Genomic DNA, 24,600 nt, shown 5'->3' on the forward strand with positions numbered 1-24,600 from the left:
TAGCAGGCTTCATGGTCCTGGTCAGCCACTGGGGCCCATCCTCTCTCTTAGAGCCACTCGAGTGGGGCTGGTAGGTGCAGCAGCTCAGGGCTAGCACCCTGCTCCACCCCACCCTCCACCTCCAGCCTTATAAGGACACTAGCTCATCTGGCTTTGCTCTGTCAGCTGGAAGAAAGGGCCGGCTTACACCTGCAGCAGGGCACACTGATTAATTTATTTTGCATCACTTTGCATTACCTGGCTCCAGGGCCTCCAGCTTGACATGCAGATTTATGTAAGAGAGACCTGACATGCAAATGAGCCAGGCCTGTGTCTTGTTTCCATTACAGAGAGGGCCGCATCACTGGTTCCTGGCCCAGCTGCTCTTCCCCAGGCCCACAGATTCTCACAGCTGGTGAGGTGGAGCCATGGGGCCGTTCTCCTCCCTGTGCTGCCCCTGCTCAGAGCCCAGGCCAGGGCAAACGTGCACTTGACAGTGAGGCTAGAAAAAAGGTTAGAAACGCACCTTCCCCAACGAAAGTGCCTGGCTGTGTTACTTGATGAGAGAGACACAGAGATGAATAGAGAGAGAGAGAAACACACACAACAAGACAGAGAGACAGGCAGAGTGAAGGGAAGGAGCACAGGATCCAGAGGGGGCTGGGAGTTCGGTGTGTCCATAGAATAAGCACAGAGGAGCGGGTCAGGGCGATGGACAAGCTCAGAGTCAGAGAGAGTGAAAAGCCAAGGAAACACAGGCCAGGAGGCAAGGAGATGCAGAAAGAGAGATGGGGACACAATGAGGGGGCTGCTGAGGGAGGGGGTGAGACCCAGAAAGAAACAGATTTCAGAGTTGCTGCGGAGGAATGAGTGAGGATATAGCAACAGCCTGCCTGTGGGGGGAAGTGAGGGAGGAGTTGGTGATGATGACAGCTTGACGCTTGGGAGTGGGGACCAGGAGCCACAGGCGGAAGTGACGGGAGAGGAGTGCAGGGAGACACCCGAGCTGCCCTCTTGGAAGAACTAGCAGTGGCTTGGCTGCCGTCAGCGCTGCCGCCTACCTCCTAAACCCTTGATTTATATCCGTCTATCTATATTTATACACACACATATCTACAGACATACGCACATGTATATAAACTACACAGGCACGCATCGGCCAGGAGAAAACATTCTGCAGCCATCGGGCTCTAGAAAGAGAGCTTAGGGGGTTATCTAGGACTGCAGTGTGTCTGTCCTAGAGCAGCAAAGACTGGACTTTGCCTCTGCAGGCCCAGAGGAGAGTGCACACCCTGCCCCTTGTCTGGCTCAGCAGCCAATGTCCCTCGGTGCTAGGATGCTCCTTCCACACCTGTCTGAGCCAGGGTCACCACTCTTCCTCTTATGAGACCGAGAGAACTAGCTAGTCCCCTGCGTATGCACAATGTGAGCGGGAGAGCAAGCAAACAAGCAAACCAAAAGAGAAAGCAGAAAGCCCTTCTCGCTCCCCAGCCTCCTTTGTAGGGAAATTGACTTTCTGGGAGGAGGGAGCCCAGGGCAGGCCCTGGGTGGGTGGTCCTGAAGTGCAATGGGGAGAGGGTTGGGAAACTTCTGTGGCTTTTGGATAATCTCTACTTTCCCCACCCCACAAACAGGAGCCCAGGGAGCTGGAGGAGGCACATTTCTTTTTTTTTTTCTTTTTTTTTTTTTGAGAGGCAGTCTCGCTCTTGTCACCCAGTCTGGAGTACAGTGGCACAATCTCAGCTTACTGCAACTTCCGCCTCTCGGGTTCAATCAATTCTTCTGCCTCAGCCTCCCGAGTAGCTGGGATTACAGGCATGCACCACCACGCCCGGCTGATTTTTTGTATTTTTAGTAGAGATGGGGTTTCACCATGTTGGCCAGGCTGGTCTCGAACACCTGACCCCAGGTGATCCACCTGCCTCGGCCTCCCAAAGCGCTGAGATTACAGGCATGAGCCACCACACTCGGCCAGGAGGGACATTTCTTAAAACCTAGGATGGTGGCGCTGACGGGGCCCTCAGAAACCCTGTAGGCCAACTCCATCCTCCCCCAGGAGGAAGCTGCCGTGCAGAGAGGCTAGTGTGGAGGTGGGCTGAGGGCCTTTCACTATGCAGCACTGCTTCCTTGGCATGGCCCCCTTGGCATTAATGACCTCCCCGCCCTGTCTCTGATCCCCTGAGCTGCCCACATCAGCACTGGGCACACTCATAGCTCCTTGGAGACTGGCCGCTGTTTTCCCTTGGAGACAGATGACCTTCATACACATTGTGAAAGTTATAGGCCCAGACCCTTCTGTGCACTTTTCACCGACACCGGAAGACCTGGGGCCCACCGTGGGTCACCTTTGCTGTCTCACTTGTGAATACCTGCCAGTGTCCCAGTACATGAAGCCGACAGACAGCTCAGGCCCAGTGAAGGTGTGTCCCATGGGCCACGGGATCTCGCCTGGCAGAGATCTGCTTTAAGATGCCATCTCCAGGAGCCAAGGTCATCTCCAGAATCTCTCCCCACATCTAGAAATGAGATGTGTCTCATGTGACTGCCTGAGCCTGACCCAGTCTACTTGTTTCAGCCAGAAGTCATCTGGTGCCACTCTGACCCACTTGTGGCGTGACCTTTGGGTCACTCTGGCCAGCCTCAAGGGTCACCTTTGTGTTAACCTCCAGCACAGTGGTTTTTAGCTTCTTGAGATGAGAGACCCTTTGAGAACATGATTAAAGTCCTGTAATGCTGCCCAGATCCACAATACTTTGCACACAATGTCAGGAGATTCATGGACTCCCGGAAGCCCTCAGTCTAGGACAGACCCAAGAGTCCATCTGGCATCTTTAGGCCTTGGGAAGCTGGTGTCCATGTGTGGAGGCCCCAGGACCCCACTCATTTCAGAGGCAAATCATAGCCCTGACAAGGTGGCATTCCAGGACACTTTCCACAGAAGGTCTTCTTTCCCCTTTTCTGCCTCAGAGATTCCTTTCTAAGCAACTGTTCCTCCCATGTTGAAGTCAGATCTCAGCTTCCTCCATCCCCTAGCTACATTTCAGGGCAAGCTCAAATGACATGCCATCCAAAACTCATTTCTAGGCTGGGCGTGGTGGCTCACGCCTGTAATCCCAGCACTATGAGAGGCCAAGGCAGGCAGATCACCTGACGTCAGGAGTTCGAGACCAGCATGGCCAACATGATGAAAACCTGTCTCTACTAAAAATACAAAAATTAGCCGGGTGTGGTGGCATGCACCTGTAATCCAGCAACTCAGGAGGCTGAGGCGTGAGAATCGCTTGAACTTGGGAGGTAGAGGTTACAGTGAGCCAAAACTGCACTACTGCACTCCACCCTGGGTGAGAAGAGCGAAACTCCGTCTCAAGAAAAAAAAAAAATTTCTAGTTTCCCTTGGACACCCTCTCTGTGCCCCTCCCCAAACCCCCTTCCTACTTAGTCCCCTGAACCTGACTCCACTTTGTTCTGTCTCCTGCCAGGTTCAGCTGAGCACCAGGTCCTGAGCTGGCACCCACAGATGAGCAGAGCAGAAGACACTGAGAGCTGGTGAGTCCTGTCCCCTCAGCAGCCAGCACAGACGGTGGATGGCCACATGCTCAGAAAAGGACCTCGGAGGGCACAAGTGGTGGAAGGAGCAGAGAAGCCTGGAGAGAGGCTGGGGCATGGGGAGAGTATCCAGGCAGGGGATCCTCTCTGCGGATCCCAGACCCTGTTCTCCGCCTGCCTGCTTCCCAAGAGCTGCTGATGGAGGAAGTCTTGCACTCCAGGCTCTGGGCCTGGCTCAAGATGCTGAGAGGCCTCTGTGAAAGGGAAGACATGGGAGGGCTGGAATCTCTTGTGGGGGCAGGGAGGGGGCGTGGGAAGTTCCATGTGGAAGGCCCGGGACTCAGGGTGGGCCAGGGCTCAAAAGAGCGAGAGCAGCCCCCTCGGCAGAGAGGGGTCTAGCCAGCCCAGGGGGTGGCCCAGACATCCAAACTGCCTTGGATGGAGAAAGCTGTTTAATCTCCCTATGGAAATCGGGAAGTTGGAACCCACACAGCTGATGGCGAGGCCAGAGGAGCGATTTCAGAGGAAAGATTAAAAGAATTAAAGTCAACTCAGAAGGGAGCAGACGAGAGGGAGCCCGGGGCAGGTGGGGAGCTCAGGGGTTGTCTGCAAGGCCCCTGCACCCTGAACCCGACTGAGGGTGCTTCTAGGGGCAGGGGGTGGGGAGTCCTGCTGAGGTGCAGTCCGTGGGTAAGGGTTGACCCCGTCATCCATGGAGGATTCTGTTGGGGTGAGAGGGAATACCACAGGGGGCTGAAGATCTTGAGAGGGGTCTGAGAGGAGATACACAGAGGCCAGGAACACAGTCTAAGCCTAGATTTCAAGTCCAGGCAGGTCCACTCTTGGAGGGGGTGTGTGGGGAGCAGCTCTGCGCTGTGGGGCCTGGTCCTCTCAACTATCCCTCCCCTCCAGGCCTGGAAACTCCAGCCCCAAACCTTCTGGCTAAGCAGGAAACGAGGGCAAGACATGCGTATGGTGGGTGGGTTTTCCTTAGCAGAATGTGTCACTGAGGCCACCTTGGGGCTGAGGGGCAGGAACAGGGGCTATTGTCCCAGGAGACCCCACGTTGAGGGACAAGGACAGCCTTCCGGGCAATGCCCTTGTACTGCTCCAGGTCCAGACCAGAGAGCCAGGGCCAGAGGGTAGCTGGGGCTCAGGCAGGGATTCTGGTGGCTCCTCTGCTCTGCTGTGTGCTCTAGCCACACACATGTGTGCACACACACGCACACACACAGAGGCACACACACCGCTCAATGATGCTTGCCTGCTCTCATATTCTCTCTCTCGCTCTCTCTCACACACACACTTAAACATACATTTAAATAACTTGCAGACGTATATTAGCAAAAACATTCCATCTGGGCTGGGATTTGTCTCATTGCTTTGAATTCCTCTGGGTCTTAACTTGAAAAAAAATAGGAAGAGGCAAAGATTTGACTAATGTTGGGTTAAGTTTTTTTTCTTTCTCCTTTCTTTCTTGGTTACTGACTGCCAAGAATTTATATTTGTAAAAGGAAAAGAATTAACTGTGTTGATTAAGAGGCAAACTCCCTGGAAATGTTCTCTCTTAACCCTTTGGTAACCTCTCAGCAAGAGATAGGAGGGTTCTCTGGCATGGGGCTTGACATCCCTGGGCTGGAGGCCCAGAACCTTCTGGAGGTCTGCTTCTCTCCCAAGGGAGCTTATAGAGCAGAGGCAAGCTGGGCCCTCTGGCGTGCGTGCAAGTGTGTCTCTAAGCAGATGCGTGGGTAAGTGGTGTGAGTGTCTGTGTGTGAGCGTGGGTACTGTGAGCTGGCGTGTGGGAGGGGGTGTGCGCATGTGTGCACGTGAGTGTGGTAACTGCACACATGTCCTCTGGCAAGTGTGGGGTGTGCTAGAACTCTCCTGGGCTGCTGGCTGCGAGGTCAAACTCCAGGGAGGGGAGATGACCTTCACCTTGACCTAATTAGCGGAAACTGATTTGGCAGGAGGAGGGGACGTGTGGAGGCTTAGCACAGAACAGGTGAGCAGGCGCTGGGGTGGGGAGGCCTCAGCCAAGGAAGCAGGATCTCCCCTGACACCCAGCAGCTGTCGCCACGAGTATGCAGTGACCCAATACAGGGATCACCCCGGATGCTGGTCAGTGTCCCTGCATGGAGGGGTGGGGACTTCTCCTCTTTCTTGCCCACTCTCAGCTCCCCATCCCGTTTTCCTTCCACAGCTTGTCTGTCCCTCCAGAAGGGCCTGGGCTGCATAGCCCCCAAGGTAGGATAGATTTTAGCATCAAAGAGGCTGAAGCCTCTGGAAAAGGAGTCTTCTGGAGCTGGGGCTGAGGGATGTGACCAGGGAAAGTGTGTTGGGGGCTGAAAGAGAAGAAAAGAGGATCTTGCTGGAGGCTCCAAGCTTCCTGTGCATGCGTCCAACCTTACAGAACTACTTTTAACTCCCTGAGCCCCAGGCCCGGCCTGGCTCCTCCCAGACTATTTCCCTCCACCTGGAAAGACCTTCTGTCCCTCCTTTGTTAGCCAATTCCTACTTGCCCTCCAAGTCTTAGATGCCACCTCGTCCAGGAAGTCGTCCTTACCCCTCACGCTTAGCTGTCTCCCTCCTGCATGACCACACCTGGGCATAGAGGCACTGTCCACATGGTGTGACCCTTATATCCTCTGTCTGTCTTTCCTACTGGATCCTTCACTCCTTGAGGGTGGAAGCACTGTCTTCTTCATCCTGAACCCCTGGTACCTAATACAGTGCCTGGCACACAGCAGGGGCCCAGTCAACACTGGCTGAGTTGAACTGAAGGCCTTTGACTGCTGAAAGGAGCCTTGTTAGTTGCACCATACACTGTAATCGAAAGTGCCGTGCAGACACGCCCCCACTAGAACACTGACCATAGACTCTGAGATTATCTAAACATACATATATTTGATCCTCTCAATTTTTTTTTTTTTTTTTTTTTTTTTTTTTTTGAGACGGAGTCTCTCTCTGTCACCCAGGCTGAAGTGCAGTGGTATGATCTTGGCTCACAGCAACCTCCACCTCCCGGGTTCAAGCAATTCTCCCTGCCTCAACCTTCCAAGTAGCTGGGACTATAGGCGCCTGCCATTACACCCGGCTAATTTTCATATTTTTTTGGTAGAGACAGGATTTCGCCACGTTGGCCAGGCTGGTCTCGAACTCCTGACTTTAGGATGATCCTCTCAATTTTCTGTGAGCTCATCAGGGAAAGGATTCAGTCTTAGTCTTCCCCAGGGCCTAGCAGAGCATCAGACAAATAGCAAATGCCTAATAAATGTTGAATGAATGAGAGAAGAGCCAACACATGATAAATATCTAAGAACATACACACGGTGTGTATGTATGTTTCCACCTCTTACTGAGGCTGTAAAATGTTGTTAAGGGCTGGAGGAGAGAGAAGAAACTGCTATCAGAGCAAGGTTGAGAGGAGGGAAGAGTAACATTTGTTGAGCACCTACTATGTGCCATCACTGCCCCAGGTGTCATCCTCATCTTCATCCATGAGGAAGAGATACTTACCTCATGTTACATGTAAGGAAATTGAGACTAAGAGAGGTAAAGTAATTGCCCAAGGTCACCCAGCTGGTGGGACAGGTTAGGCTTGGATTCAAACCCAGGTCTGTCTGATCCCAGAGTTTATGCTTCTCCCACTGTGGCCACCACTGCCATGTTTCATGAAGGACGTGGGTATTGAGCAGAGTTTTGAATGATGAGAGGGACATGACTTTGTAGAGGAGGATCTCAAACCCAGGCAAGTGGAGAGGACCCAGAGTTCCCAAGAAGGATGAATGCTGGCTCTCTGCTTCTGTGTGACCAGGAAGCACCAACATGACAAGGGACAAAGGCAACTGTGGAGGAAGGCAATACAGCAGAAAGCAGTCACAGAGGCCTCTCAAAAATAGACCTTAAGGCCAAGTGTGGTGGCTCATGCCTGTAATCCCAGCACTTTGGGAGGCCGAGGCAGGTGGATCACGAGGTCAGGAGATCAAGACCATCCTGGACAACATGGTGAAACCCCATCTCTACTAAAATACAGAAAAATTAGCCGGGCGTGGTGGTGTGTGCCTGTAGTCCCAGCTACTCGGGAGGCTGAGGCAGGGGAATCGCTTGAACCCAGGAGGTGGAGGTTGCAGTGAGTCGAGATCGCGCCACTGCACTCCAGCCTGGCGACTAAGCAAGACTCCGTCTCAAACAAAAACAAAAACAAAAAACAGACCTTCAGTCCAATCTTGGCAGAAGGAGCCAGTACAGAAATACTGCTTATTTGGTGGAAAGCACTGTGCTAAGCACTTTGTTAATACATTTGACTCTTAAAACAAGGCTATGAGATGGGCCCTACTATTAGCCACAAATACAGATGGGGAAGTGAAGGCTCAGAAGGGTTAATAACATGCCCAAGGGCACACATGGCTGGCTAATGGTAAACCTGGGGTTTGAACCCAGACAGTCTAGTTCTGGAGTCTATGGCCACTACACCAAGGAGGGAAAGTGTGGCTAAGGATGGCCTTCAACTGGTAGAAGTCAACATCAGTCAGCCTGGTGGGCTTGAGTTTGGGAGTGTGATCACAGTCCGGTTGGAGGGACTGTCACAGACCAGCTCCGTGCCTCTGTCTAGAAAGTCCAGAGGCATTCAGGTAGAGTGCAACAGCCAAGCTGTGGGCTGCTGGAAGATTGTGATCCCCACACATTGTCCTGGTCTTGTGATTTGCTTTTTGGGGGAAGAAGGAACTTTGTACCAGAATACTAAGAGATACTCTAAACCTATGTTCAAGAGAATTCTCCCTACTTTGGAACTTTGGGTCTGGCTTCCTGGGATTCCCCCAACAACTCCCCTAACCACTCCAGAGCAGCCTCCAGTTGCCACCACCACCACCACCCCCAGGCCAGAAGTCATCTTTTTTTTGTTGTTTGTTTTTGAGACGGAGTCTCACTCTGTTGCCCAGGCTGGATTGCAATGGCGCGATCTTGGCTCACTGCAACCTCTGCCTCTCGGGTTCAAGGAATTCTCCTGCTTCAGCTTCCCGAGTAGCTGGGATTACAGGCACCCGCCACCACGCCCAGCTAATTTTTTATATTTTTAGTAGAGACGGGGTTTCACCATGTTGGCCAGGCTTGTTTCGAACCCCTGACCTCAGGTGATCTGCCTGCCTCGGCCTCCCAAAGTGCTGGGATTACAGGTGTGAGCCACCGCACCTGACCCAGAAATCATCTTAAAACATTCCCTCAAACAACCCTTTACCTTGGTACAACACCTCATAGTCACCAAAGCATTCTTACATCCTCAGTCCATGGGTTCCTCCTCCCCACATCAGCCCTGGAAGGCAGGCAGCTCAGAGATTATTAAACCATTTTACAGTTGAGGAAAATGAGACAAGCTTAGTGATGTTTGCAAGCCACATGGTTGGTGAGTCACGTTGGCTGCACTGTTAGATTTCAAGGCAGTGAGACCAGAAGGTAGCCTCGTATGGGGAGGGGTGGGATCTGGGTTGATGCAGCCAAGGATTTGCATGAATTGGATGAGAGATCCCAGCTCCTCTGTGCCCAGAAAGTTCCACCTTGAGTCACCTGCCTTTCCCTCCCCGGGACACCGCACCTTCCCAACAGAGCAGTGTTGAGTCAGCTCCCCTTTTTCTGCCTCTCCAAGGTGCTCTCCGTCATGCCCTCCTTCTGGCTTTCGTAGGATCTGACTCAAGATCCACTTTAGGCCGGCAGTATCTGTGGAACCTTCTAGTGTAGGGCCCACCTGTAAACAAGAGGAGGTGTTTGGAAATTATTCATGAAAGAAGAACACCATGAACAGCATTTGACCTCTTCAGAGAAAAGAGATATGCAAGTTTATAGCGGTAGTGGCGATAGTAATATCCAATTACATAACAACTTCAACAATTACACCTTGCATTTCTTCCAAAGAGCTTTAAGCATTTTTGAGTTTATTGGGCTATTTGATCTCATAAAATTCCCACAAATGGGTAGTGATGGTTATTATTATCGTTTTATAGATGAGAAAACTGAGGCCCGGAAATATGTCAGTGATTGCCTAAGGCCTGGCAGCGAGGGAGGAGGGAGGTAGGGCTGAGTCTGTTTCTTCACATCTCCAGGTGTTTCATGTGTGGGACTCCCTCTTGGTGTCTGAGTTCCTGTGAAGTAAGGTGTGGACAGAGGAGGTGGCTGGCGGCAGGCTCAGAGGATTTTTCTGCATATGGTCACTGAGAGACAGTGAGTCAGGCACCCTTATTTTGAGTTCAGTTTCCTCTTTCACTTCCCCAAACAATTTCTGGAGATGGAGTTCACTTGGCACCCATTCTCAGGTGAGGAGCTGAGGGTATCTGCACAGCTGCCCCTGAAGGTTTTCATGGTAGTGGTGATATGGAAAGGGTGGATGCACACATTCCTATCCTGAGACTCCTCCTGTTCTCCTGGTCTACCAATATCCCCGCCAGGAGGGGGGTCCTTGCTAGCCCTGTCTGTTACCACGGACTCCTCACTGTTTTTCTGACCTCAGTATCTTTCCTTTTTTTTTTTTTTTTTTTTTTTGAGACGGAGTCTCGCTCTGTCTCCCAGGATGGAGTGCAGTGCCGTGATCTCGGCTCACTAGAACTTCCGCCTCCCGGGTTCAAGCGATTCTCCTAGCTCAGCCTCCCGAATAGCTGGGACTACAGGTGTGTGCCACCATTCTCAGTTACTTTTTCTATTTTCAGTAGAGACAAGGTTTTGTCATGTTGGCCAGGCTGGTCTCGAACTCCTCACCTCATATGATCCACCCACCTTGGCTTCCCAAAGTGCTGGGATTACAGGCATGAGGCACCGCGCCCGGCCTGACCTCAGTATCTTTTTCATTCAATCCTCTCCATGACTGACCTTCCGAAAGCTCTCCCTCCACCTCTCAGAAATTGTCAGTAGAATCTCATTACTTCTGGCCTCAGCTTGGCACTCAAGGCCCCACCCAGTCAAGTCACAAACTACCTTCCCACCCTTGGCTCCTCCCTCTCATCCTCCTCTTGAAGCTTTATCTTCAGCTAGACTGGAGGACTTGCCTAGACATGCTTCGTGTTTTCCCAACTCCACAGTTCCCTTGGCTTGGAAAGCCACTCCCACCCCCTCTGCCTGCTGGATTTCTATGCAGCCTTCAAAGCCCACAACAAATGTCACCTCTCTCATGAAGCCCTCCTTGATTCCATCATCGGAAAATGAGCTCTCCCTCCTGGGATGTCTCACAGTGCCTGGCATACAGGTCTCCACACAAGCAGTTCTGTGTGTGTTGTGGCAGTGGTGTCAAGCTTTGGATGTTTGTGAAACTACAAAGACTGCAGGATTCGGCAATACCACTTGTGTGCATGCGTGTGTGTGTGTGTGTGTGTCTGTATGTGTGTGTGTGTGCATGTGTGTGTGTTGGTATGAGGAGTGAGCACAGCTACATAAACAAGTGTACGTCAGAAAGGGATGAGACACTTACTAGGTTTAGAGTGTGTCAATCACTTCAGCTCTGCCAATGAACAGAGAGCCAGATGTCTCTCTCCGAGGAAAGAGAGCACTCACAATAAAGTCTATAAACACACTTGGGGGAAGAAAGAATGGAGAGAGGGAGGAAATGAACAAGTATGTATGGCTCATTTACTATAGTCCAGGCGCTGCGTTGGAGAGGAAATTTCATGTGAGCCGTGTGCTCACTTAACCCTCACCGTAGCGGAGAAGTAGGAATCTGCCCCTGTTTTGTGGTTGAGTACTGCTTTGGACCAGGTTCTCAAAACGCAGGCTCTGGGCATGCGGGGTAACTGGGAGCACTCATGGAGCAGCCCCGCAGGGGAGTCATGAAGGCAGGCTGGCACGGGAAAGGCTGAACGGCAGCGAGGCTGGTGTGCTGAAGCTTGGGTGGCCCTTTTAAGATGTGCCCCCATTGAGGCGATGGGGTCCTTGTGCCCTCTGGGAGGGGGAAACCCAGGCAAGATGGCTCCCTTCAGCCGAGGGTGGTTCCTGGGGGGGACAGCACCCACTACACGTACACTGTGGATTAGAGAAACGCGTGACCCTGCCACACGCAGCACTGTCAGCAAGTGGAAGGGGCAGGAATGGAACTCCCTTCCACTAAGGGGGCTTCACCAGATTCTCCTGTTTCAAGGAGAAATAGAGTTTGGAAACCTCTCATTTTATAAATGAGGACACTGAGGCACAAAGCAGGGTGGTTGGTGCCTTGCCTAAAGTCATACAGATTTCATGTAACAAATTGTGCTGGCTAGGTATAGGAGGATGCAGAGCTCACAGCACAGATGAATACCTCCATCTCAAAGGCTGAACCGAATGCCCCGTTAAATCAGGAGACCTGCCTCTCTCAGCTTTGTTTTCTGAAGAAATCCCTTCCCGGGGTTTGAAGCCCTCAGGCTAGTCCCGAGGCCCGGTGTGGCCTTCAGTCCATCTCAGAAGACAGCATAGTCCAGGCGCGGTGTTTCATGCCTGTAAGCCCAACACTTTGGGAGGCTGAGGAGGATCACCTGAGATCAGGAGTTTGAGATCAGCCTGGCCAACAAGGTGAATCCCCATCTCTGCCAAAAATACAAAAATTAGCTGGGCCTGGTGGCGGGTGCCTGTAATCCCAGCTATTTGGGAGGCTGAGGCAGGAGAATCGCTTGAACTCGGGAGGTGTGGGTTACAGTGAGCTAAGATCACACCATTGCACTCCAGCCTGGGCGACAAGAGCAAAACTCCATCTCAAAAAAAACAAAAAACAAAAAAAAAAGAAGAAGAAGAAGAAGTCAGCCTCGTCGCCCTGTGCCCATTGTGCACTGTCAGGTATGAACGGAAGTCTGCACCCAGAAAGCTCCCAGGAAAAGAACGCTCTTCCCTCTTTCTGAAAGATTTCAGGTAGATCTGGTATCAAATAATAGCAATGAGAAAGGCAGGTGTGGACTCTTTTGTTACTGATATTTTCTGTTACTGTCTGATTCTTAGTCACATTTTGCTTTTATTTTAATTTTTTTGAGAAGGAGTCTCGCTCTGTCGCCCAGGCTGGAGTGCAGTGGCGTTATCTTGGCTCATGGCAACCTCCACCTCCTGGGCTCAAGCGATTCTCCTGCCTCAGCCTCTTGAGTAGCTGGGACTACAGGCGCCTGCCATCACATCCAGCTAATTTTTGTATTTTTAGTAGAGACGGGGTTTCACCATGTTGGCCAGGCTGGTCTCGAACTTCTGACCTCAAATGATCTGCCCACCTTGGCCTCCCAGAGTGCTGGGATTACAGGTGTAAGCCACTGCGTCCGGCTCTTACTCGTACTTTGGAAACATTGGTAGTGGGATCCAAGTGTGATCTTTAAAATATTTAACAATCAGGTAAACCCCCAGGACACCAGAGTAGATGCTGGCAGTGTGGTGCACCAGCGCATGCCTGCTGTACATTATACCTGCTGGGCCCTAGAGGACAAGGCTGTGGTTCCTCCTGAGTGCCGCATGCTGCAGAAGAACCCTGGGAAGGGATTTCTTCAGAAAACAAAGCTGAGAGAGGCAGGTCTCCTGATTTAACGGGGCGTTTGGTTCAGCCTTTGAGATGGAGGTATTCATCTGTGCTGTGAGCTCTGCATCCTCCCATACCTAGCCAGCACAATTTGTTACATGAAATCTGTATGACTTTAGGCAAGGCACCAACCACCCTGCTTTGTGCCTCAGTGTCCTCGTTTATAAAATGAGAGGTTTCCAAATTCTATTTCTCCTTGAAACAGGAGAATCTGGTGAAGCCCCCTTAGCGGAAGGGAGGCAAGTGGGCCGGGCACAGAGCCCCCTCCCCTGCTTTAGCTGGAGCGGCTCTCTTGTATTTGTTTATGCCTCCATACGGTTTCACTTAAACCCAGCATTCCTCAACTAAAAACAAAGCTTGGGAAGCACCGAGCTGCATGTGGTATCTGAGGGCCCCTACTCACGGCTCTGCCATGCTCAGCTGTGATTAGGCGAATGAGTGAGTGAACGAATGAATGAATGAACAGACTCTGTGTTCCTAGTTAACAGAGGCCGGTTCCTGGTCACACCTGTTCTTGGAGCAGATGGCCAGCAGTCTTGGGTAGTTCAGAAATCTACACAGGGCTAGACTGGACGCTCTCCCGACATCCCATTAAGTGTAGGGTTCTGTCTGTCTCCGCCGTTGCCACTGACAAGGCCTCCTCCCTTCGGGCATCTCGAATGCCACCAGGTATGAAGTGGAAAGTCATCAGCGGCGAGTCGCCCTGTGTTTGTCTTCTTCGGCTCTCCCAATGTGTTGACTCAGCTGAAAAAAGATACTGACAACAGCACCCCGAGTCACCGGCAGGCTTGACAGAAGATTCACTGGGTTTTCTCGGTGTGTGTCCCGGGGTGTGGCACCAGGTCTGGCTCACGTCAGTTTTCTTCCATCACAGGGAAAGGGCTTCCAGTTTTGGCCTTGTCTTCCCTCCCACCACCCCTACTGCCTCCCTTCCTTGCCTCCTTCCTTTCCTTCCTCTAAGGAAGTGGTTCTCAACCTTGGCTGCACGCTGGAAGTGCCCAGGGAGACTTAAAAATTACTGATGCCCAAAGATTCTGATTTCATGGTTTGAGGTATGGCCTAGGAAATAGAGCTTTTTAAAAGTTCCCTAGGTGATTCTAATACGCTGCCAAGGTGGAGAACCACTGGTCTGAGGACACGGAGTAGGGATCCTAATTTTAGCCTCAACCGTTTCCTAGGCTGCTGGGTTTGGAAAAGTGTGGGGCACAGATGTCTACTGGCAGTGGATGGAAGGAAAGGGAAGTGGAGAGAAACATACTTCACCCCCCATCCCACCTCACTACCCTGCGAGACTCAGGGAGGTCAGTTCTCTTGGGTGTCCAGGTGACAGCATATGACAGAGTGGAGAGGACACCCCAGGACACAGGGAGGTGTGCTGTGTGCTGTGTGTGCTGAGGGCATGAGGCCAACAGCCCTGTTCTGGAGCCTCAGGCACTGCAGTTTTGGGGGCTTCAAAAGGCAACGCCCTGGGTATGGGTGGCAGCATTCCCACAGGGCAGGCCAGCAAATGAGGTGACCCTGGAGTGACTGTGAGCAGCATGACATCAGCGCAGAGCCGCATGGGGAGAGGGACTCTCGCTGACAGTCCTGTTCATGAGCACATGTGGGGCACTCCCAAGGGGTCCCCCAAGTCAGAGTAAGCCTACAGCAGACAGAAACAAGCACAGTGAATTCTGGTCATTTCACCGATGGGAGCCCATCTGGACCTATGGATGGTGAGGTCTGGGGTCACAGATACACGCCATAGTCGTGAAATAGTCTGGTGACGGCAGCGGTGCAGTAAGGCCCAGCAGACGTTTGCCAGCCTCCTCCGATGTTGCCTCCTCGTTGGGTCAGCCACCCTGAACAGTTTTCATTCCATATGCGCACCAGGCAGTCAGGGTCTTCTCGACGCCAGGCTTTTCTGCATGCATGTTCTCAATGTGGAGTATTTGCTTTACTTCCTGTGCAAGTTTTCTCTCTTTTTGAAAAAATCACATTCTCTCCTAAATTAGAAAACCTCTTTAATTGTTAGCAGGAGCTGGGGTTCTGTTCCTTGCATGGACAATATCATTAAACATTGGAAAACAAACAAACTGGAAAAGCTTAAGACATTTTCAAACTCTTTGCTTCCCAGAGGGCGTCTGGGGCCCCGGGTGGGACAAGGTTCTGCTGGCCTGGGTTTATACTGTGTTGATAACTTGACCCCTCCAGCTGTGAGAAGCCACACTGACAGCAGGGTTGTTTTTCCTAAACTTCCCAGGACTGCAAACTTGACTTGGGAGGCATAGGCGCTGATTTGCACGGAGGTCTCCAGCGACTGCGCTGAGCTTCCTCCGGGGCGGAGCGCACGCTGGGAGGGGGCCAGTGGCTGCGGTGGCTGACGGCTGCTGTAAACCATCGCTGTCCTCCAGCATGAATACACAGGGCTGGGGAGGACAGGGGAGCTGTGGGAGGGAGCGGTGTGTGAGAACGTTTCTTTCCATCTTGCTGAAATGTGAGTCTAATGAAATGATAATGAGGTTGTGGCCTTTAAGCTCCATTGAGCTTCTTACACATTGTAATTTTACCCAGAGTGGGGCCAGTTTTTGAAATGATTAAAACTATCGATTCCTAGGCCTGTTCAGCTTGAATCAGAATTCATTAGAGGCCCAAAGGTGAGGGATGTACATTTCTCCCTTGCTGAGCCAGGAAACAGACCCCATCTTGTGTGACTCTCCGGCAGGCGTGGCTGCCCCTGGCGGTGCTAGCAGACGGACCAGTAATAGGATCTGTCATCCACAGAATAAGTCATGAAGGTCCCATCCATGAGTCCTAGCCGATTTTCTAGGGACTTCTCCCTATGTTGGAAGAGGGAGGTTCTCTATGTTTAATCTTGGCTCTATTTTCTTACAGGTATTATAAGTAAAATATCTTCTTCATGAAAAGAAACACAGAAATGTTCCAAAGTTTTGACTCAAAAGAATACTGGAAGGAGAAACCGTAGCTGGGAGGGGTGGCTGACAACGTGGCCTGAACTTGGCCTCCAGAACGCCACTTCTGTGTGGATACAAAGAGGGGATTTTCCCTCTGATATTTGCCACCACTCTGCTGACTCCCAGGAGCACAAGATCGCTCCTTTAAAGTTCTATTCCAAGTCCTAGAGCTGAGATAGGTTAGCATCTTCAAAAGTAGCCTTCCTAGCCGGGCGCGGTGGCTCACGCCTGTAATCCGAGCACTTTGCGGGGCTGAGGTGGGCAGATCACTTGAAGTCAGAAGTTCAAGACCAGCCTGGCCAACATGGTGAAACCCTGTCTCTACTAAAAATACAAAAATTAGCTGGGTGTGGTGGTGCACACCTGTAATCTTAGCTACTTGGGAGGCTGAGGCAGGAGAATTGCTTGAACCTGGGAGGCAGAGGTTGCAGTGAGCCAAGATCGTGCCATTGCACTCCAGCCTGGGCGACAGAGGAGACTTTGTCTCAAAAAAAAAAAAAAAGAGAGAAAAGAAACATAACTATAAGGCAGTTAAGCCTATATACCTTAACTTTAAGAAGAAAGAAAAGGAAGGAAGGAAGAGAAAGAAAGGAAAGAAAGAAAGAAAGAAAGAGAAAGAAAGGAAGAGAAAGAAGAAAGAAAGAAGGAAGGAAGGAGGGAGGGGGAGAGAAAGAGGAAGGAAGGAAGGAAAAGAAAAGAAAAAAGAAAGAAAGAGAGAGAGAAAGGAAGAAAGAAAGGAAGGAAGGAAAGAAAGAAAGAAACTCTGGGAAGGTAGGGCCTTGCTTAAGGTCACCTGATTCCCAGAGCTGGCGCCAGGGCTGTGGTGCAGTCTGTTAGCTCTGAGAGGGGTGTCCCTGCCCACGCCAGCTCTGAATCTTGCAAGCCACTGCACCTTTTGAGAGTCACTCCTGAACTGCCTCCTACACAGGTGGTTCCCAAGTGGTTCATATCAAGGTCCCTTTTATTATCATCCCCCCCACTGCACCCCCAGCACCCGGGCTTTGAAAGATCTGGCCTACCAAATGAACTGCAATTATGCAGTAATAATGACTCTGTTTTCTCTCTCTCTCTCTCTTTTTTTTTTTTTTATTAATAAAAGACATATGTGGCATGCCACTCAGAGCTTTCAGTGGGGAGAAAACGAGTTTCCCCCACTAGGTTAATAGAATTGCACCCAGAGGCAGACAGTTAGCAAACCAGCTTCTCGGGCTGAGGCTGGGAATCGCGCTACACTTGACAGCCCTTTCCATGAGCCTCCCCGGCCCGCCTGCCCTCGGCCTTGAAGTCAGGGGAGACAGGGGCCATTTCAGCTGCTCGCGCTCGCTCGCCTTCCCGTCCCTGCCGGAGTCGGCAGACCCTGACTTCTGGAGAAGCGTTTCTGCGATGTGTCAGCTGCTCGGGGAGAGGCTGGAGTGATGGATTCCAAGACCTGTCAGGAGAAAGGGTTTACGGTCAGTTAGGAGCCGTGAGCTCCTGCCCGTGGAACTGCCGCTGGAATTTTAATTTTCTGTCACCCTGTGTCTGGGCACTTCCTTCCCTCCTGGCCGCGCTCTTCAGGCGTATGGAACAGGGCTTATGTCGGAGGGTCCCCGGGGAGATCCCAGGGCTTCCCTGGGTCCCAGTGTCACGGCCGAAAGCCAGAGGCGAGGCTCCGACAGGATGCGGCCGGCCTTCCTGCTGCGCTGGGCCTTGGCCGGGGCCCTTTGCCGGGTCACTGTCCCGGGCTCTGTTCCCCTTCATGGCAGCAGCCAGGCCCTCCCTGCACAGGCCTCGAAGGGAGAGGAAAAATGGAACGCTAGCCTGGCTTCTTGACTTCCTTCAGGCAACGAACCCATCTTGAAGGCCCACTGTGTGCCAGGCGGGGATCCAGGAGCTGGGGAAGCAGACGCGGCCCCTGTCCTCGTGGCACCTCTTCCGTGCGGTGCTCCGCTCTCTCCCCCACGGAAGGTAGACACGGAACAGGAAAGGGAAAAGAGTGGAGGCCGCCAGGAGGAAGATTTGCAGACCGGAAAGACCTCAGCTAAGAGGAAATGAAGGCCGGGCGCAGTGGCTCACGCCTGTAATCCCAGCACTTGGGGAGGCGGAGACGGGCAGATCACTCGAGGTCAGGAGTTCGAGACCACCCTGGCCAACATGGTGAAACACCGTCTCTACTAAAAATACAAAAATTAGCTGGGCATGGTGGCGGGCGCCTGTAGTCCCAGCTACTCAGGAGGCTGAGGCAGAAGAATGGCTTGAATCCGGGAGGCGGAGGTTGCTGTGAGGCAAGATGGCGCCACTGCACTCCAGCCTGGGCGACAGAGCGAGACTCCATCTCAAAAAAAAAAAAAAGGAGGAAGCAAAATAGAAAAACAGGATCTGAATGATTTGGGAGCCAAAAGGACACTGTACATCCCTGGCTTTCTGATCACGGCTCACTGCAGCCTCAAACTCCTGGGCTCAAAGTGATCCTCCTGCCTCAGCTCTCAAGGGGCTAGGACTACAGGTGTGTACTACCAAGTCTGATTATTATTATTATTTTTTCTATTCTTTTTTTTTTTTTTTTATAGAGACAGGGTCTTGCTATGTTGACCAGGCTGGTCTCAAACTCCTGGCCTCAAGCAATTCTCCCGTCTTGGCCTCCCAAAGTGCTGGGATTACAGGCATGAGCCATCATGTCTGACCACTTATGCCCTTCCAGAAAAAAAAAAAAAAATTCCCCTCAATTTTCTTAAGCTGCTTGACATTCTGTTGTCATTCCAGAGCCATCCTGGCAGGAAAGCTTTCTGTTCTTTAAGAGTTGCCTCTGAAAATGCAACATTCCCACCCCCACCATCAAAGGGCTGCTGCTTAAATTACATCCCCTAAATCCTTAGTAGGAATGCAGTCTTCTGAGAAACCAGGCCAAGAATTGGGGACCAGGGGAACCTCCAGAGGACATAGACGAGCCCCACACGCTTTCTCACCCCTGCCTGGGCTGCGCCCCAGTGGGAGTTGTGCTGTGAGCGTCTGGTGGCCATTGTTAGCCACTCAGAAGTGGGATGGGGTGGAAGACCTTCCCGCACAGGAAGGCGGGGCCATGTCTCTTGCTGTCTACTGTATCCTCAGCACCTGGTGTTGAGACTGGCACCTAGTAGCTGTTCAATAAATGTTTACTGAATGACTGGAAGAAGGGTGCCTTTCTCTAGCCATTTCCTCACCCAAGATGGCCTTTGACTATTCTAGAAGGGGCAGAAGGGAGGAGGAGAAAAACTCCTCTCCTCTCTGCTGAAGGCTTGCTCTGCCCCAGGCTCTGTGCTGTGGCCTCGCGAGGCGGGCACATGCATGTCCTCCCATCTCTTCTATGGCATTTACTCCCGCCTCTGGCTCTGCACACTGCCTCCTCTCCCCTCACCGTCTCCTCTGACCTCCTCACCTGGCCTCTTTCCCCACGACACCACTGAAACCACTCTGACAAAGGGCAGGGGCGATGTCCTGATGAAGCTGCTGGGAAACCCGTTTTAGTCCTTACCGGTGGTATTGGACCCTGTTGAGTCCTTCTTTGTTCTTGCACCTCCTTCCTTCCTTGATACTATCCTCCCCTCATTCCCTGCACCTTCTGACCTTGGCTCATCTGTCCCCAAATCTACATTTCTTGCCTAAAAACTACTCTTAAGCATCAGACCCTCTACATCTGATGATCTTCACCTGGAGGTCCCAGAGGCAACGCATCCATGACCAAACTCAGCATCTTCCATCAGCTGTTTAATTATAATATGTGATTTTCTTCTCCTTCTCCTTCTCCACTAGACTATGAGTAATCTGATGCTAGTCCCAATGTCTTGGTTATCTCTTGTGTATCCAGCACCCAAAGTCAGCCCCTGGCATATGGCGGACATCCAGGAATGTTGAAAAATGACCAGTACAACTTAGAAGATGCAGCCTCTACAGATCAGTTTCCTCGTTTTTCCCTGAAACTGCTCTCGTCTGTTTCCCTGCAGGGAAGGAGCATCCCATGCCTACAACTCTCAAGCATCGAAATGGAACCTGTGAGAGTTCTTCACCCCACAGGGAACTTCTTCCACCAAACTTGGGGGGAGCGAGAAAGGGGTTGTAAGGACTTGCCTTTGTATCCCCCCGCCCCCTGCACAGGGCTGGATTTGCATATGTTAATATGGAGAACTGCAACTATTTAATGAGAAGCAGTGGGCCACGTGGGTGAGCAGAATTTCTTAGAGTATTTTTTTCAGATGTCTTAATTCACTCTCTCTTTGTTGTATTTCAGCAGATCCAGGTGTTTGCACTGAGTTGGTCCCAGTCCCCACTCCTGTCCCCCAAATCTCTGAAACCACAGATCTCATTAGATGCCATGCTCAGCCTTGTGTCGGGAGGGTGATGGTGGGCGGAGTGCTCTGCCTACCTGGAAGCAATGCCAGGATGGCTGGAGGTAGCCTACTCCAGACCAGAGAGCCCCAGCCCAGAGGTTGGGCGGGGATGTGCTTGAGGGGAGGTGGGGAGGAGAGGATAGAATTCCAAAGATGAGAACCCTCGATGGAGACAGCTCTCTGGGCTTTCAGCCCTCCATCTGGGTTCCACTAAAAACACATTTTGCGTGTTTCTATTGTTCTTAAGTCTGGGTTTATTTCAAGGGGAAAGTTATAAAGAAACATCTCTCCCTTTATTTCAACAGAAGTTTGTGCTTGAGTAGATTCTCATCTGTCTGGTCTGTCCTGCCTGGAGGTAAAAGGAGTAGGTTGGGGTGGGGGTCCCAAGAAGCCCCAGGAGACTGAGGCCTCAGGTTGTGCTTGCCTCCAGTGTGTTAGACCAGTGGGTCTGTCACAGGTTCTGACCTTCCAGCTGATAGCAACACACACCACCAGATGAGAGACTTAGGGGGTTGAGAATGAAAGGAAGGGACTTGGGGAAGCACAGAACAAGGAGAGGCCTGGTGAGGTGGCCCCACCTGGGAAACATCCACAGACAGACAGGCTAGTGACTGTCCCCATGGCTGTTTGAGAGCCTTCCTCTCTGAACCCAGGGCAGCATCTGGCAGGTAGCCACCCAAGTGAGGCAGGGTTTTGCCCCGGTCGGAAGCCAGAGGTAGCATCCAGTCTTCCTAAGAATTCAGGTCCCAATTCAGTCTGAGAATCCCGAAGAGGACCCAGAGCCCTTGAATCAGTCCATACCTCAGAGACACAAAAAAAGAAATGTCAGCACTTGAAAGGCCCTCAGCCGTGTAACCCACTGCCCTCATTTCACAGATGAGGGAACAGGCCCAGGGAGGGAAAGCTCCTTGCCCAGGGCACACAGTGGGTCAGCGATGGGCTGGTCCTGTAGCCCGGGCCTCAGTGTTCTCCACTCTTTTCTACTTTTCCGCCCTGCTGCTTACAAGGGTAGGCAAATGGCCACGTCTCCACGGAGGGATCCAAGGGCTCTAATAAACATGCCCACTCATGGACTCACACGCATACATGCACAGAACGTGTACACTGGCCCTCGGATCCCATCAGCTGAGCTTGCCAGGGCTTCCCCAGACATAACCTGGGTCTCTCCTCCAGGGTCATCTTGGGCATTCAGGCTCCAGGCAGACGTAGGACTCAGGACACCACGGTAGATGGTCCTGTCTTTGCACAGAGCTGGTGCCAGACACAAAGAGAACTTGAGGCCCAGCGCCCAGGCCTTGGCCTTCACCCACCAGCGAGAAATTCTTGCAGAGCTCTCTCTTGCTCTGAGACCGGCCTCTGCAATGACTCAAGTCGACGTGCTTAGGAAGGACTTGATTGCCCCCTGGTGGCCATATCTGACATCTCATGCCAGCTCCCCGGTACCACAGTCCATTCATTTATCAGAGATGTATTGAGCCCCTGCTGTGAGCCAAGGAAGAAATATTTACTCTTGTTGAATGAATGAACATCCCCTACCCCCAAGAAGAGGTCAGTCCACTGTAGAAGCCTGATATGCAAAGCAACAGTTACAATACAGGCTGATTAGTGCAATTATAGAGGTGAGCTTAGGATACAATGGAAGCTAAAATAAAAGGGAGGGGGAGTGGGAGAGGGTGTTATTCCAGCTTCTATGTAAGGAGCCTAAGGAAGATTCCTCCAGGGGCGTGGGTTGACCTGCTTCTTGGGGTATGCATAAGCAATCAATAATTACACTCATTTATCTAAGAGTTTTCATTTTACCAAAAGATTGCACTTGCATTTCCCAGTTCATCCTCCCAGTAGCGCCATGAAGTGTGTATAATTGTCCCCATTTTACAGAGGAGGACACTGAGGCTTGGAGAAGGTAAGTGATTTGCTCCATGTCACTGTCTGGTATTTGATGACTATAATTCCCAAAATACTCCCAACTGAATCAGACTCCCACAGGGAGGCGGGTGCACCAGGCGAGGGTTACAGATGGAGGTTGACTGCCTCTGCCACAGGAGAGTTGGTAAGTTGGAGGTTTGGATGGATAAGCAGCTCTCTCCCATCTCCCAGACAGTGGAGCACAGTTGAGCTCTGGGAGCAGCACAGTGATGCGTGGTGAGCCTCAGCCGGTGCAAATGCAAGCTGGAGGGTCCTGGGTTCAGTGGCTATGTCACAGCCTCATCACAGACCTGAAAATGGTGGGCATGAGAGGCAGACGTGTAATTTCCTCTTTACTACCACCAGTCATGTGATTACAGCCGAGCTCAGGAGGGCGGGGTGAGCATTGCAGAAAGGCTGTAGCTAGATAGGATCCTTAGGGCCAGAGCAAGGTTAAGGAGTGCAACTCTAGGAAAACCTTCATTTTCCACACCCGCTCCACTTCCAAACATAAGCTGAAGGTCCCAATGAACTCCCTGTTAAAGAAGAATGAAAAGTCTGGTGCAGCTATTTAAAAACAGGCAGGCATCAAGTGGCCAATGGCAGTCGAGTGCAGCCGGGGCAGCGCTTGGGAAAATCATCCACCACCATCAGCCCTGGAGAGGCAGACCTGGGGTTCCCAGCAGAAGCAGGTGTGGGTCCATTTAGGCTACCCCGTCATCTTTGTGCCACGGAGCTAGTTCATCACGGGGCCCTGCTGATTCCTTCCCCAGCATGCCTCAATAATCCCACTGCTCTTCTGAGGCCGAAGCCCTTTCACTCTTTGCTTAGAAGCCCAGCTTTGTTTCCAGACTGTTTTCCCTTTCTCTTCTCCCTACAGCCTCCCTTGACAGGGCAACTTTAGTGTCCCTGCTTCCCAGAACCAGTGCTGCATACTCACCTGCTGGACTCCCCCAGGATGTATAGACATCTCATAAGAGTGGGGGCTGCCTCTGGGAAGGGACTGGAAAAAGGCTGAGGGGAAGAAGCTCGGGGGCTGGCAAGCCCGGATGCGACAAAGCACCGAGGTGGGCTTGAATGTGAGTGGCTGTGGTGGGTAGACAGGTGGGCTACTGTCCACAGGAAGTTTAGGTGAGGGAGGATGTTAAGACTCTGCTGGGGTGGGTGCGGTGGCTTCATGCCTGCAATCCCAGCACTTTGGGAGTCCAAGGCAGGCAGATCACTTCAGCCCAGGAGTTTGAGACCAGCCCAGGCAACATGGTGAAACCCGTCTCTACAAAAAAAAAATACAAAACATTACCTGGGCATGGTGGTGCCTGCCTGTAGTCCCAGCCACTTGGGGTGGGTGGATGGGGTGCTGAGGTGGGAGGATTGCTTGAGCCCAGGAGGTCAAAACTGCAGTGAGCAGAGATCGCACCACAGCACTCCAGCCTGGGCAACAGAGTGAGACCCTGTCTCACAAAGAAAAAAACTGCTTGGGCACAGGTGACTTTTACCTCCCTCAGGGTTCTAGGCCTGTATGTCTTCCAGTGAGCTATAAAATTGGGATCCTAGGGAAGGGCATGTTCCAACGGAAGGACTCAAGGCACAAGGTCCTTTGGACCAAAGAAATTGGCAAGAGGTGGAGGCTTTACATTTGTTGGCCCTTCACTGACAGTGCACCATGGGCCCCACACTGTGAGGCTCGGACTTAATCCCGCTGAATCCTCACCACAGTCCTCTAAAGCCATGGAATTTAAAGAGGTAAAGTAACAAGCCCACGGTCACAAACCTAGTAACAGTGCTAAGATTCGAACCCAGGCCTCTGATGCCACGTGGTTTTTTCACAGGAGCATCTTTTGACTTTGCTAATTTCTGGACATCATGTGGAGCCTTCTATGAAAGAGTCAAATATTTGGGAAGGCAAACATCAAAGGGAAGAAGTGCAGGTATTTTATGTAAGCGGATTGCCCTGCCGTGGTGTCTGATTTTCCTGCCAGCCCTGCCCTCTCCCAGGACACACGTTCTCTGCCATGCATTCGCTTTTGTCAGTGCTCTCTGGAACTGCATTTTCTAGGACTCCGTTACTCCCCAAGCATACAAATGCCTCTCCTTCATTTTTTCCCATTAAGCAGATTTAAAGAATGAACTAAGAATCTTGGCCACCATTAATTTCACAGCTTACAATTATTTGCATCCCCCCCTCCCTTTTTTTTTTTTTTTTTTTTTTTGCTTGAGTCATTTTAAAAAGCCCTTATGATTTCCTTTAATCCCTTTTGGTAGAGCAGTTCCATTCTCTTCTCTCTTAACCTCCTCTCTCCTGAACGCCCCCCTCCCCCTGAAAGCTTTAAATAATGCAGCAAATTCTTGTTTCATTTCCTTTTCTCTGTTTCCA

General features: G+C 51.6%; 1 long non-coding RNA gene across 1 annotated transcript; it reads right to left on the bottom strand.

The window, feature by feature from the left end:
• Positions 1–194: 194 nt before the first annotated feature.
• Positions 195–16,947, bottom strand: LOC103890323 (uncharacterized). Its single transcript, XR_654659.3, has 3 exons — positions 16,772–16,947; positions 9,116–9,265; positions 195–2,495 (listed from the first exon to the last, which is right to left on the bottom strand). It is a non-coding gene; the product is annotated as an uncharacterized LOC103890323 (long non-coding RNA).
• Between the last annotated feature and the right edge of the window lie 7,653 nt (positions 16,948–24,600).

Source organism: Pongo abelii, chromosome 2 (assembly GCF_028885655.2).
Source record: "Pongo abelii isolate AG06213 chromosome 2, NHGRI_mPonAbe1-v2.0_pri, whole genome shotgun sequence".
Taxonomy (NCBI): domain Eukaryota; kingdom Metazoa; phylum Chordata; class Mammalia; order Primates; family Hominidae; genus Pongo; species Pongo abelii.